Source organism: Mustela putorius, unplaced genomic scaffold (genome assembly GCF_011764305.1).
Source record: "Mustela putorius furo isolate JIRA1106 unplaced genomic scaffold, ASM1176430v1.1 tig00000174_pilon_pilon_pilon, whole genome shotgun sequence".
Classification (NCBI taxonomy): Eukaryota; Metazoa; Chordata; class Mammalia; order Carnivora; family Mustelidae; genus Mustela; species Mustela putorius.
The window spans coordinates 40,901,905-40,916,305 of NW_025421304.1; the positions used below are offsets into that span (position 1 = coordinate 40,901,905).

The 14,401-nt window shown below is 63.3% G+C and overlaps 1 protein-coding gene and 1 long non-coding RNA gene across 6 annotated transcripts in view; one reads left to right on the top strand and one right to left on the bottom strand.

Moving 5' to 3' along the window:
- Nucleotides 1–14,401, top strand: part of GSE1 (Gse1 coiled-coil protein) — a 387,483-nt gene that overhangs the window by 49,129 nt on the left and 323,953 nt on the right. The gene's annotated exons all lie outside the window — the stretch shown is intronic.
- LOC123391036 lies at nucleotides 8,115–13,566 on the bottom strand. Its single transcript, XR_006605679.1, has 3 exons — nucleotides 13,224–13,566; nucleotides 12,501–12,658; nucleotides 8,115–8,303 (listed from the first exon to the last, which is right to left on the bottom strand). It is a non-coding gene; the product is annotated as an uncharacterized LOC123391036 (long non-coding RNA).

Sequence of the window (14,401 nt, forward strand, 5' to 3'; positions counted from 1 at the left end):
CGCCCTGGGTGTGTGACTCATACGTGCACAGCCCGGGGCCGTGTGTGCCGAGCTCTGCCGTGCGTAGTGGAGGCCAGCAGGGCTGCAGTGCACATCTGCTGCACGAGGGGCGTGTGTGCACGTGTGTGCACGTGTGCATGTTCTGTGTATCTGCGCGTGGGGGGTGTGCAGGGGCAGAAGCAGCAGGAACGGAGGGACTGACGGGGATTTGCTCCGGATGATTAATGGCCTCTGGAAGGAGGCGCCGCTTCCATCAGACCCTCCTGGCAGGTTCTGAGCTTGGCCTCCTGCCCACCTTCTGGCTGGACCAGCCCAGGTGAGGCGGTGCTCCCAGCAGGGGTGGCCTGGGGCTGTAGGGTGGGCCCGGGAGGGGACAGAGAGCGCCCTTCAGAGTTGCCTGTGGCTCAGCCTGCCCCTGGCTTCTTACCCCCAGCCCCCCACTCACGGAGGACGCAGACCACCTGGGCAGCAGCATCGCAGTTGCTGAGTGACTGGGACCGTCTCTCTACTTTCCCGATAATCCTGTCTCTTACTAGCTTTGGGAACTCTCCGGGCCTCAGCTTCTTTCTCTGGGCGGTAGGATCTGTACTAGCCCCAACCTCCTTGGGTTCCCTGGTTCTTGGAAGGAATGAGGCGCCCGCAGAGTTCTGTAGGCGTTTCCATGTCTGTCACCGCTGCTCTGTGTCCCCGAGATGGGGTGTGTGGTGAGGTGGGGCACTGTGGCTCTTAGCAGGGGGTCAGGGAGGTGAACACCGTTCCAGGTCCTCATGAAAGTAGCTGAGCGCTAGGACCTGTGGGTTTGGTCCTCCTCGGTCCCAGCTTACAGACCGAGTCACGGGATTCCCCCAAGGTCATTGGGCCTCAGGAGGACAGGATCCCAGAGTCAGGACCCTCGTCCTGTCCTTGGCCCTCAGGTGGGAGAAGAGTGAGGTTGAGGTGGCCAGCATCCCCAAATCCCAGCCCCAGCAGCCCTGAAAGCGCCAGCCGGGCAGGCGGGGCTGGAGGGCTTGGGAGGCTCTAGAGCCAAAGCCGCCAGCAAATCCAGCCCAGCTGGGGGATTAGACCGCATCTGGCTCGGTTTACACCCGAGAAACAAAGGCGGCTGCCGGGCGCCTTTATCTAGGGAGGAGGGGGCAGGAGGGGGGCTGCCCTTGGCCCTGTGGGGGACCTGGATGGAAGGGAGGAGTGGAATCTGGGCTCCCTTTCTCCCCTGCCCCCCACGACCCCAGGCTGTGACCTCACATCTCCCAGTGGAGGACAGGGTGTTCCCCGGGTGGGGCGAGATGGGGCGGCGAGGCTGCCCGGGAGAGGGGGTGTGTTCCCCCGGGGCCAGAGCAGGGAATCCTAGGAGCCCCGGTTCCCCATAGCTGTGCTTTCCACAGCAGCAGGCCCAGCCCACGCTGGGGATCCCAACCTAGGGGCCCCTGCAGTGCCTGTGCTTTCCCTCAGGCCAGGACCCCAAATGCAGCGCAGGGTCTCTGGTCAGTACCTGAAGGGAAACAGCCAGCACAAGGAAAGTTAGGGCAAGCCCGGCCCCCATGCCCATCCCCACAGGTCCTCCAGCAGCAAGGGCCTGGGCTTCCGACCTCTCCCACCTCGGGGTCCCAGGCCTTGCAGGGAGGGGTTGGCTTGGCGGGGGAGAGTGCTGGGTGTTTTTGCTCCCCGCGAAGCGGTGGGTCGGCTCCTTCCCCTGGGGTGGGAGGGGGTGCCGACCTCTCCTGGCCTAGCCTTGCGGCCCATCCCAGTCCCCAGGGAGGGCTCAGGCCCTCCCCAGTGGCTGAGGGGCCTCCCTCCCACCCCAGGAAGCGCGGGGGCGGGTGCCGGCCAGGCGGAGGCGGCCCGTGTGTGCGCGGCTCGCTGGAGCCAGGAGCTGACCTTATTAGCCGGGGGCAGCTGTGCGCCGTGCACATCTGGCGGCGGGCTGAGCCCCCGCCCCTCCCTCCGGCTTGGCGTTACCTTCCAGGAATGCTGGCAGCGCAGCGCGCATCTGGAGCGTGTTTCTGGGGGCAGCCGGCGCCCCCTCCGGCGCCTGGCCCCGGGGCTGGGGGTGGGCCCCGCCCTGCCCGGATTTCCTGGCTCCTCCCTCTGCTTGCTGCCTGGGTTGCCCCGGGGCAGGCCTGGGGCAGCACCACGACTGGAAAGGGTGACAAGACCTGGCCTTCTCCTGGTGGTGCCCGGTGGTGCCCGGAGACCTCAGGGGCCATCTGCCCAACCGCCGTCCCCCACCGCAAAGATGAGGGAAGGGGCCTGGAGTGCTCAGGCACCTTGTCCAGGGTCATGCGGCTGTCCCCTGTGGTGTGGCAAAGGCCGCCGCAGATACTGATTTCAGTGTTCTACTTCCAAAGGTCTGTGTCTGCTAAAGCCCAGAGAGGTTCACGGTCGATGGCATCCCACGTGTGGTATCGTCCGGGCTGGGGCTTCATCTCCAGTCTGCCGGGCTAGAAGCTCTGGGGTCACCGGCGCCGCTAGGGCCTGATAGGGGATGCAGGGCTCCCACTGAAGGATATCGTGACCGGTCCAGGCTGTGTAAGGTGCTCCAGAGTGCGGCCCTGTCCCCAGCCCAGCCGCTCCCTTCAGAGCTCTGTGGCCTGGGCGTGGGACCTAACCGTTCTGTGCACCAGCCTCATCTGTAAAATGGGCAGGGTGCCTACCTCAAGGGAGGAATACCGAGGTGACACACATGTCCCCAGGCCTGGAAGACTGCAGAGGGACAGGGTCCAGGCTGCTTGGGGTGGTGGGGCGATGCCCCCGAGAGGACAAGGAGGCTGAGAGTCGGGGTCAGGTAGAGGAGAGACGGAGGGCGTTTGGGAGCGAGCCAGAAGGGCAGGCACCTTCGGGCGACGGAGGGAGCATCAGGACTGAGGAAGGAGGTGGGTGGGCCAGCATGAGGCCCGTGCGGGGCCCACTCGGGGGGCCCGGCATCTCTTAGACTCTGCGGCTGGGCCCTGGGGAGCTCTTGAAGGTTCATGGGCCGGAGAATGGCCCGTGGACCCCGGGCAACAGTTCTCTCTCCAGCTGTGAGCGGGGAGCCCCACCGTTGTCAGCGCACGGTTCCTGCCACCTGCAGAGCCTCCAGACTGTGACCTTCCTGCCGCCTTCAGGCAGGCCACCGCCCCAGGACCTCTCCCTGCTCCCCTGCCACCCCTCCCTCAGCCCCACACCCTTCTCCCTCCTGCAAGATCTCCTGTGACTCCCATACACCCACGTCTCACACCAGGGGTCTTCAGTTCAAAGCTTACATCTGGGGGAGGGGAGGAGGGAGGCGTCCCAAAAGGGCAGCGAGAACGGGTCAGGCGCCGAGGGGGACAGGGATGCACCTGTCCCTGGTGGAGGGACCGGTGTGGGCAAAGGGTTGGAGGGAGTCATGAAGGTGGCACCGTGCACCCCGTGGGGGGCCTGTCCAGATGACTGGAGGGCTGGGGCGGGGGGCGGGGCCCGTGAAGGGGAGGCTGGACTCCAGAAGGTGGGCTCCCCTGTTGTTAGCTTTGAATGTGCGTGGGGGGAGTTGCCCCATCATGAAGGTAGTAGGAGCCATTGAAGGTAAGTGAACAGAAGCTCCACCAGGCAAGACAGGTCTGTCCCCGGCCGTAACCCCAGTGCCTTGAGTGCGGTCTCGGAGTTCCGGAAAGGCTAGTTGAGTGCACAGATGAGGGGTGCTGGGGGAGGACGGCCGAGGGCTTGCTCACAGGCAGGAGCCGTGGAGAGCAGTGAGCCGGAAGGGACTGAGGCCCAGGGTCCCGGGCTGGGCCACCCAGCCACTAGTGCTGTCAGACCCAAGACGGCCGGGAATGTTGGCCGTGGGTGCAGGAGGACCCCTGGGTGGTGGCTTCCTGCCAGAGACACTTTCTATGCCCAAGCTCCCCGCCGGGCCCACCCGGATGAGCCTGGGGGCCCGACCCTGGCCTGGCGCCACAGGGCACCTGGGGGGCCACCCTCGAGCCCTGCCGCCCGCCAGCCCGCCCTGACCTCCTCCAGACACTGTGTCTCGCCTGCCAGCATCTGCCGCCTGCTTCCTCCCTCCCCCCAAGTGCGTGTTTGTTTTTCTTCCTGAACCATGCCTCCCATGGAGGCACTCGTCCAAAGGAGGTGGTGTTCTGGAGACATCCCTCTGCCCTCTGCAGCCCGACCGTGCCTTGCAGCCCTGGAGGGGAGGCCGTGGGAGGCCGTGGGAGGCCGGGGCCCTGGGCAGGCGTGCGGGCAGGCAGGCGGCATCCTCCGATAGGTGGGATTTCGTCAGCCGCTGGCTCCTGGTTCTGCTGGTGGGATCCAGACCATGTGGGAGAGCGTCCCCTTGCCTCCGCGCGTCCTGGGAAGGGGCTCTGGAAGGCTCTCTGCTCGTCTTCGCCCTTCTTGCTCCTGTCTCATACCCCCTTGGAGGAATCAGGCAGGGTTTGTGTCAGAGCTCCATCAGGGGAGGGCCCCAACCTCTGGCTGCCGGCTCTCCCTGATGGCCCCAGGACCCTGGGTGCGGTAGGGGCCAGCCCTTGGCCCAGACCTGGTCAGGGCAGGGGCGTCTGCGGGGTGCTGACGCCTGTTCCTCGCCCCCCACTCTGGCTGCCCGCGTCCTTCCCAGTTTCTACTCTCCCTCAGTCAGTTCATCCAGCAGACACCTAACACGGGCCCGGCAGGCGAGACCCTTCCTGCAGGGCACGCCCGGGCAAGGCAGGGTGGCCCTTGTGTCTCCATCAGGGGAAGCCACTGGAGGGCAGCCACGAGGGTGTCACGGCCAGAGCTGTAAAAGACCACCGTGATGCCTACGGAGAAAGGGAACAAGGCGGCTGCCTCCATGGGGACAGGTGGACACCGAGCAAGGCAAGGGGTGTGAGCAAAGCAGGTAGGCATGCCCGCTCGGACAGCTTGGACGAGGAGGGGTGCAGGACGGGCAGGTAAGGGGATGCTGGAGTTGCTGCGGGAAGGGACATGTGTGCACGCTGAGATGTCCCACCAGCCCTTCCCCCTCCCTTGAGCCTCTCTGAGCTGGGGCTCAGCTTCCCAGCAGCCCCTGTTTCTTCAGGGCCAGACACTTGGCCCTTGAACCCTGCCTGCAGCTCTCAGGGAGGTTGTGACCTCTGTGCAAGAGAAGCAGGAGGGAAAGAGCCAGGAGGGCTCCTTCTGGATAGCTCCATTCCCCTCCAGACACTGTTGGGGCTGGAGGGTCAGCCGGGGTCTGTGATTTTTCCATTTGTTGTGGACCAGCAGATAGCTATTCTTCCCTGTGGGTACCCTGTGCCAGGTCCTGAAATCCCACATCAGAATCCTGAGGATCCCACGTCCCAAAGTGAGGGGCCTCCAGGCTGGAAAGCAGTGGGGTCAAGAGTGCGTGCACTGGAATGTGTCCCATGGGCTGCCAGGACAAGCAGCCCCGCCACTTGGACCAGCCGTGAGACCTGGTGATTGGGAAGGGACACAAGGAGCCCCGGAAGGCTGGAAGTGGTCCGCGTCTCCCACTGCTGGTGACCGCGTGCCTCCCCCGGCACCGAAGCACCCGGCAGGGCGTTGAGCTATGTGCAGGAGGCTGTGATAGGGGGCGGGGGGTACAGGCTGGAGGGCCCAGGAAGATTAGTTCTGCGTGCCCGCCGCATCTCTAGTCAGTTAGCCACGTGGCTTTTTGCAAACCATCGAATCTCTCCGAGCCTCAACAGTCTCATCTGTAAAGTGGGGACGCCGGTGTTGCCCTCACAGGGTCCTGGGAAGATGGGTATATCATCAGACGCGCAGGGCTCGGCGGTGGTCACTGTCCTGCCACAATGCGGCCTCCGAGGTGTTTCCTGCACTCCCCCACCCCTGCCCTGCTGCAGCAGAAACAGGTCCGGTGGTGAGAGAGAGAGAGAGGACAAAGCAGGCTTCCTGCTGAGCAGAGAGCCCAATGCGGGGCTTGATCCCAGGACCCTGGGATCATGACCTGAGCTGAAGGCAGAGGCTTTAACCCACTGAGCCACCCAGGCACCCCTGAAAACTGCTTTTTAAAAAAAATTCTTATTTAAATTTTTCGAGAGAGAGAGAACGCGTGCACATGCGCATGTGAGCCGGGGGGAGAGGCAGAGAGGGACAGAATCGCAAGCCGCCTCCGTGCTGAGTTTGGAGCCTGGCCTCAGGCTCCATCCCACAACCCTGGGATCATGACCTGAGCCGAAAGCGAGTCAGACGCGACGAGGGAGCCACCCCCCAGGTGCCCAGGCCAGTGCCTGCGGGATAGAAAGCATCACCTGTCGGCCCTCCGTCCAGCCCTGGACGCATGAGGAGGCAGGTTCCCGTCCTCCCCTGGCGCCTGTCATCGGCCTCGCTCTCTGCTTTGGAGGCAGACCAGGCCAGGAACTTGGCGCTGATACTGTCCAGCCGTGGCCCTGGGGCTCGTGGCCTCCCCCTCTCTGAGCCTGGTCTGCATCAGTCAGGCGGGGCTCACGGCCTCCCGGTCAGGGGCCCCAGGCCGGCTGCCGGTCTGCCTGCACAGATGGCATCTGGCTTGTGGGCCCCCGAGCTTTCCCTGGGGCACTCCTGTTGTGCTGGGGAGCAAGCGTGCACACCTTTTCCTGACTCCACACTGAGGGACGTCCCGTCGGGAGCCTGAAACCAGCCGCCCTGGGAGTATTTCTACCGTGGAAAGAAGCAGATGCTACACATCACAGTTGTTTTGGGGTTTTGCCTTGGTGGCTTCAGGAAGCTGGTTGCTCGGCACTTGCCACATTCCACTAGGGAGGGCTTGTCAGTTGGTCTCGGAAAGAAGCGTGTCTCTGACCTGATGGGTGCCCGTGCACCCTGCTCCTCCCCCCCCACCCCCCCGCCCAGTGCCCCCATTGAGGAATATGCCAGAACAAGGGTTCAAGCTGAGGTCCGCAAGAATCCAGAACTCTTTAAGTGTGGAGCCCTGGGAAGATAGGCAGGGAGGGCTTCCTGGCGGTGGTGGGGCTCACAGCCAGGTCCCCAAAGATTCTCTCCGTGAGGTCTAGCCCCCACCTTTGCTTTAGGAGTCAGGATGGCCCAGACCCTCCTTATGGTGTCCTCCCCAGGCGCCTCCTGGCCTGGCCCGGGCAGCCTGCCCATCCTTTGCGGCAGCTGCCGGGGAGGGAGCCAGCCCCTGGAAGGCCGCTCGCCTCTCCCAGCTGCTTTCTGCAGCCCCAGGTCAGGCAGGTCCCCTTCCGCCGCCCACACCCTTCCCCCCCAGCATAGCCCTCACCCTGGCCGGCCTAGCATGCCCCCAGCCCGCCGCTCCTGAGGCCACCCTGCCGCCTGCCTCTCAGAGCTGCATGCTGCTAAGTGCCCACAGATTTCCTGGCACCAAGGACGAGTTGAGTGCCTTCTCTTGCCCAGATGCGCTCGCCCTCCTCTCCCTGGCTGCCCTCCAGGCCCTCCCCTCCCTCCAGGATCCTGCAGCTCTCAGTGGTGCCCCCTGCTGGATGTGGCTCTGCATACAGGCCTTGGCCGCCTGTCCGGCTACCAGCATCCGAAGGAACCGGCGGGGCAGGGCAGCCAGACCTTCTGTGGTCACAGCCCACACGTGTTGTGTTCAGCATTCAGCACCGGTGGCAGCTGGGCTGGGGGGCATTCACGGGGCGGGAGCAGGTGGTGCCTTGGGCCGAGCAGGGACCAGGGCTGTGCTGGTCTGACTGCGCTCCGCAGTGTGGTACCATGTCCTCTCTGGGGCGAAGGTGACAGCAGGCTGACCTCAGCACCACCATCGGGACGGCAAGCCCTGTGCCAACCTCTACACAGACTCCTTGTTCGAAGCCTACAGCAGCCTCGGAAGGAGGTTGCCATCCCCGGCGTTTCACAGATGGCGAAATAGGCCCGGAGAGGTCCACGGGGGCCTGCCGGTCGGGGGAGTGGGGCTGTGGCCGTGGGGTGTCAAGTGTGGGGAGACCTGCGCCCAGAGCCCCAGCCAGTGCTCTGGGAGGAGGCTCCGGGAGTGGGAGGTCTCAGGCAGTGTCCCCCACCGTGGCTGCTCCCTAAAAAACTTTCTGGGCTTCTGACTTGACTGGTCTGGGGTGAAACCTGGGGCCAGCTTGTGACTTGGAACATTCCCCAGGCGACGGTGACATGCAGCCCACCAGGGGCCGCACCCACGAATCAGTCTCTTGCCGCTGCTGTAACAAATGCAGACAAACTTAAAGGGCTTAAAAACCACACGTTTATGATCTTAGTCAGCATCGTGCCTGGGTAGCATCTGAAGAGGAGTATCGGGAAGCCGGGAAGTGCCCCGTCAGTCTCATGGGAGTCAGGTCACGGCGCTGGCCCGGCTGGTGCCTTCTGGGGGCTCCGGGAAGAAGCTGGCCCTCCCTTCTACCAGCTTGCAGAAGCTGCCTGCCCTGAAGGAGGGAGACATGGGAAGTGAGCAAGGATCCCACCCAGTGGGGATGTGCAGGCCTTGGACCTAACGGTTCTGCTGCTAGGGCTCTGTCCCCCGCTGTTGCTTTCCCCGGCGGGGCCCCAGAACAGCCTGACAGGTGGCCGGAGGGGGGCACCCAGCCTCCTGCCCAGCAGCGCACCCAGCAGGACTCCAGCCGAGAGGTAAAGCGAGCACCTGCGTGCGGCTGGCAGGCGGGGCCGGAAGAGACCCAGAGGGATTGCGGGTCCGCGCGTCTGCCATGCTTGGACTTGTGTTTCGACAAACGAGAATACGTCCATGCCTGTGCACGCACACACACACACACACACACGCACGCATGCACGCACGTATACGCGTGTGCCTGGTGGATTTCAGGGAGATGCACAGCAAGGTGTGGACAGTGGCCACTCCCGCAAGTCCGAGAGACCCTCCCTTTCGCTGTGCAACACGCTGCTCTGTCGGACCGTTTGAAATCCTGCATCTCCGTGTTTAACGCAGAAACGTTCCCAGGGGCTAAGGGACTGTTTGTGATTGGCTCAAAGACCAGAAACGCAAAGGATGGCTCTCTCTGGCTTGGTTTCCCCTTGAGGCGGCACATCTGTGCGACCCTGGTTGGCGGAGGAGGGAGGAAGTCTCTGGGGGCACGCACATGGGGGCTGTTTGCTGCCCTGGGTCCTGTTGCTACCGGGTCACCTGTGCCCACTGTCTGCTGGATAGAGCTTGTGAGGGGCCGAGGGCAGCTCAGCCTGGAGAGGGGAGGGCTAAGGGGTCAGGGGTGAAAGGGGCTACAGTGCACGTGAAAACTAAACTGAGGCAGGGGGCACACGGAGGGCGTGGATCACCTGACGACGGTCAGCCGAGAGGAGGGGGCACCTCTCAGACCCCAGTGCTCCGCCGAAGCAAGAGGGGAAAGTAGGACTGAGGTGGGGGGGACAATTTTGTGTCAAAGTGCATGGACTTTGGGGGCCCCCTGGGTGGCTCAGTCAGTTAAGAGTCTGCCTTCAGCCCAGGTCATCATCTCAGAGTCCTGGGATCGAGCCCCGCGCCGGGCTCCCTGCTCAGCGGGAATGTGACTTCTCCCTCTGCCCTTCCCCACACCGCTCATGCTCACTGGTACGCGCGCGCGCTCTCTCTCTCTCTCATAAATAAATAAAAATCTTTTTTAGAAGTGCATTTTTAGAGCGGAAACTTCCCATCAGAGCCGTGATGGGCAGCCCACCCTGTTACTGTTGGGAAAGGGGCTTCAAAACTGATCCCCTTTTGGATGCTCTTGGCGGGATTTATTGAGATAAAGTTACATGTCTTAATCTTGATTTTAAACCAGTTCATGTTACATTTTTTAAATATTTAATTCTTAAAACACCCCTTACCACTCCCTCCCACTGCCGGTGACTTTGCTTTTTATATGGGTGTGTGCCAGACCTGGTACGGATTGGGGTCTTTAGTAGGGAAAAGTTCCTTCCTCTGGTTAGGGTGGGAGGTGGGGGCATGGCGGGGAGCCTGTGGGCCTTGGGGGTCAGCCTGGTCCCCTCTGGCAGTTCCAGGAGATGGACCCTAGGTGGCGCCAAACCCCCAACCTGCAGTTTCCCAGTCCTCACCCAGGGGGATGGGTGTGGGGATGTGTGTGTCTGGGGTGGATGTGAGTGCCTGTGTGTCGGGGGAGGGGGGCAGGGGGGCCTTGGAGCCCACCCCCACTGGGAGCATGATGGCCCTGGGGAGCGTGGCCCCCCTTGCAGGGTGCCCCCCCCCACCCATCCTCAGATGTGATTAGCAGATGTACAGGCCAGGCTGTGATTTATGTTCCTGGTCACCTAATTATTCCCAGCCCCAGAGGAGGAAAAATAAAATGCTTTGCAGGGCCAGGGAGCTTGAAATCCTGGCGGGGGCTCTGGGGCGCCAGGCCCACCCCGCCAGACCTCCCCAGGCCTGGAGGGGAAGTGGGGGCGGAGGGGGGGCAGCCAGGAAGTGATGAAAAAGCCCTCTCTGTGGAGCAGACCTGGGGTGGCCGGCATCCACTTGGGAATGCTGAAGGGGGTCAGCCCTCCTTCCCAGGGCTGTGACTGCTGTGCCCGCACATGCACACGCAGCCCCGGGCAGCTTTGTAGAAGGGCCCGGTTGGGTTGCCCCCTGAGAGGGCCCTGGGGGGCCCTGAGGCAGTTTCTCGGTGCCCTGGGAAGGAAGGAAATTCCAGAGCGTCCCCTCACAGCCCTGGGGCTGTCCCCAGAGATGAGGAGCACCTTCCCGGCAGCCCCAGGCACCACCAGCTTCCCCCCCCCCACCTCTGTCTGCGCGCTTTCCCTCCCCCCTGCCAGAATGCTGTTCCTTCCCAAGGCCTGCCTCATCACGCGGTTTCTGGCACTCCTCTCTGACCACAGGTGTCCTTGGCTCTGGGTGGGCGGGTCTGTGTCTGCCGTTCACACTGTCCCCAGAGCCCCGGAGAGCACATGGTGGGTAGCTCATGCTCAGGAAATATTTGCAGTTTGGTTGAATGTACAGACAGATGGACGTTGGAGGGTGAGCTCGCAGCCGTTCTGAGAGGCCCGGGTTTGGGGCAGATGGGACCTCACCTCAGAAGCAGTGGGATTCCCCCCGGGGTTGACATGTCCTCGTCCCCAGAGGGCTCCCGGTCTTGGCTGACCACACGGGGGCTTCTCTGCCCTCCTCCTCCTCTGGGAACCTGGCTCAGGCCCTCACCCCCAGGGGACTGTGTCCCTGCCCCTCCAGCAGAGGACTTCCTGCTCCTAGAGGCCATCTACCCCGGTTCAGGAGCGGGCCCGACCTTGGGTCCCTGCCTTGAGCCCCAGTGTGGGAATCCCTGGCCGGGTGGTCTCCGGCGGGCTGGTCACTCAGCCTCTGCTTGGAGCCCATCATTGCTGCCCCGTGAGGCTGTCCATAGGACTCAGAGATGGGAGGCGGGGAGGGGCTGGGCCGTACCTGCCCTGGAGATAGCGGCCCCCCACCCCTCAGCTTTCGATTCTGAGTCGTGCTGGGCACGCACCGTGTGCCTGGACGCCATTCGGCAGAAAGGTCCTGGGCTCCTCTGGGTGGCAGTGCTCGTATTGCTACTGTGGGAATCCCCGGGGGACAGGTCACTCCGTGCTGCAGGGGTGCAGTCTGGTGGGAGCAGCTCCACTCCTAGATGGGCTTTCCCGTGGCCCGCCTGGTGCCCTCCCATCCTGCCCTGCCTGCCTGCCTGCCTCCGGGGGGAGGGCATGACGGGCTGAGCACAGCTGCGGGGGCAGGGGGACCCAGGGGGGGCTCTGGCCGCCTGACCAAGGGGGACCAGCCTCGGAGCAGATGGGCCAACCTGCATGGTGCCTCACAGAGCTCACAGCTGCCTCCTTCTCTCTCTCTCCCCTCCCTCCATTTTCACCCGCCCCCTCCCCCCCCCCCCCCCCCCCCCCCCTCCCCCCCTCCCCCTCCCCCCCCTTCCCCCCTCCCTCCCCCTCCCCCCCCCCCCTTCCCTCCCCCTCCCCCCCCCCCCCCCCCCCCCCCCCCCCCCTCCCCCCCTCCCCCCCCCCCCCCCCCTCCCCCTCCCCCCCCCCTCCCCCCCCCCCCCCTCCCTCCCCTCCCCCCCCCCTTTTCCGTCCCTCCCCCCCCTTCCTCTTTCTCTCCCCTTTCTTCCCCTTCCTCCTTCTCGCTCTCGCTCTCTCTCTCTCTCTCACTCTCCAAGCAGCTGTTACCTAATAGGCTGTTAATGATGATACAGTAAGTAGAAGGCAGAGTCCTGGGGAAACCACCATGATCTGTGTAACTGGTCTCGAAGGAGACAGAAGTATCTAATATTTACACACCAGCAGTAGTCCTTTGGGAGCCTTATCTCAGCTGGAACCAAGCAGGGAGACGCAGCTCTGGCTGGTTCCGTCTCCCTCATCGAGCCTGCTCTGAAGGTGTCTGGTCCATGGGAACCTCTCCCGTGGGGAGAGTAAGCCAGGCTCTGGATCGAGGTTCTAGAAGGCACAGGCTAAATGCTGGGGGTGGTTGGATTGGACCAGCCTGGTGGGCACTGGGCATTTAGCATGCCTTCTGGTTAGTGCTTAAGGGGGTATTGCATGGCCAGGAGCAAGGGCAATGCTCAGGGCTGTGGGGGTGGGGAGAAACAGACAAAGACGCAGGGGATGCATTTGAGCCCCTGGATCCAGCCATGCCTGAAGTCCTTCATGCCCCAGACTCTTACCTTTCCAAATCAACAAAATCCCTGTGTGGCCCAGCCAGCTGGGGACCCAGTGAGCAGTCCTCTCTTCACCAGGTGTGATGGCTTCAGAAGCGATAGTGATGCTTGTTTAGAGTCGTTGTACCCAGCAGCCCAGTATCCAACGGAAAGGAGCAAAGCTGCTGCAGAGGGAAGATAGGGGCCTGAGCCCACCCTCACAGGCCCCTCCTGTAGGCCCCACAGGGCATCAGGGAATCCCTCTCTTTAGAGCCTTTCTGGGGCCCAGTGACATGAGGTCACCGGGGGTCTGACATAGCTCCTGCCAGGTGCTGTGCCCAGCTCAGGGTCCAGCCGTGATGGGCCTTACAGGTGGAACAGCCCCCAGCGGAGGACAGCATTGGCCTGCTCTTGGGACCAGGAGACTGGGACACAGAGCTGGGAGCAAACAGCGGAAGCCACTCAGCTGGGCTCTCTGCCACCGTGTGGGACAGGCGGGCGTCCAGGCCGGCTCTCAGGGCCCAGGGCTGAGCGGGGCTCCCGCTTGCCCAGCTGTCTGCCCAGCAGGACTCTGAGTCTTCCGTGTGGCCGTCCCTGAGTTGTACTCCAGACAAGAAACCAATACCAGTAAGTCTTGTTCCCCGGGTTCCGTGAGCCACGTTAGCAAAGTGGCGAATCCGAGGTGGGGCCGTGGGAACCCCCAGTTTCCAGTGTCCGGTCAGTCAGAGGCACAGGGGACCAGACACTCACCTGGGCGTCTGAAGTGGAGGGGCTCACGTGGGACTGAGCCGCCCCTTGGAGGCTCTGGGCGGACTCTGGGCATCGCCGTCAGCGCTGAGTGGAACCACAGGGCACCCCAGTCCATGTCCTGTTTGCACCGTGGGTGGTTGGTATGGAAAAGCCACACGTTTGGTGTCAGAAGTGTTGTCCTGGAGATAGAAGCGATCATAGCTGTGGGGACAGTATTTTTCTGAAAGCCTGATGGCCTGGCTTTGAATGAGGTCGGCTTCCCACAGCTCTGTGCCCAGAGGCGGGTGCCGGGTAGCCTATGAGGCTCCCCCGGGCAGGAGGGCAGACAGAAGGCCCCCCACAGCCCAGCACCCTGACCGCCTCCGTGCGGATGGCCGGGGTCATGGGTACCGCAGCCGCTGAGGCCTGGACCGCTGAGGCCCCTGGACCTGTATCTCTTGCCCTGCCTGTTTCTTCATCTGCGCAGTGGGGATAGTACCAATCCTCTCCGAAGGAGCTCAGAGCCCTCGCTGTAGGTCCCTGCCCAGGGGTGCCACACAGTCCTTGGCAGAAGTCCCTGGGGAGTCCCGCCCACCTCCAGACGTGTGCCCCCGTCTCGGTGCGGCCCCCGAAGGACCCACTGATGGTTTATAGATGAGCAGCCTTGGAGCATCTCTGTGTGGTCTTGTTCCGCACCAGCTGACTGTCTCCAGGACTTTTAATAACGGTTTACCCCCTTAAAGCGTGGAGTTCAGTGGGTGTTAGCATAGGCGCAGGTACGTGCAGTGTCTGAATCAAGAATGTTCTGTCACCCCCCTCAAAATCCCTGGCCCTGAGCAGTTACTCCCCACGTCTCCTTGGCCACGGCCACGGCATCCCCGAATCGGCTTTCGGTCCCTGTGGGTTTGCCTGTTCCGGATGTCACGGATAAAGGGGGCCACACAGCGCGTGTCCTTTCATCCCGGCTTCTGTGACTGGGGAGGCTAGCTTCACGGCTTACGCACGCCACGACCTGTCAGTTCTTCCTGCCTCGTTGGGCTGAATAGCACCTCACGGATGGATTTGCTGCCGTGGTTTGTCTGCTTGCCGTCGACGGCATCCAGGCTGCGTCTGCTTTGGGTTGTTATGAATTAGAGCTGCTGGGACCCAGGTGTGTGCGGGTCTCGCGTGGACATGGGTCCACGTCTCTCTCGGATGCC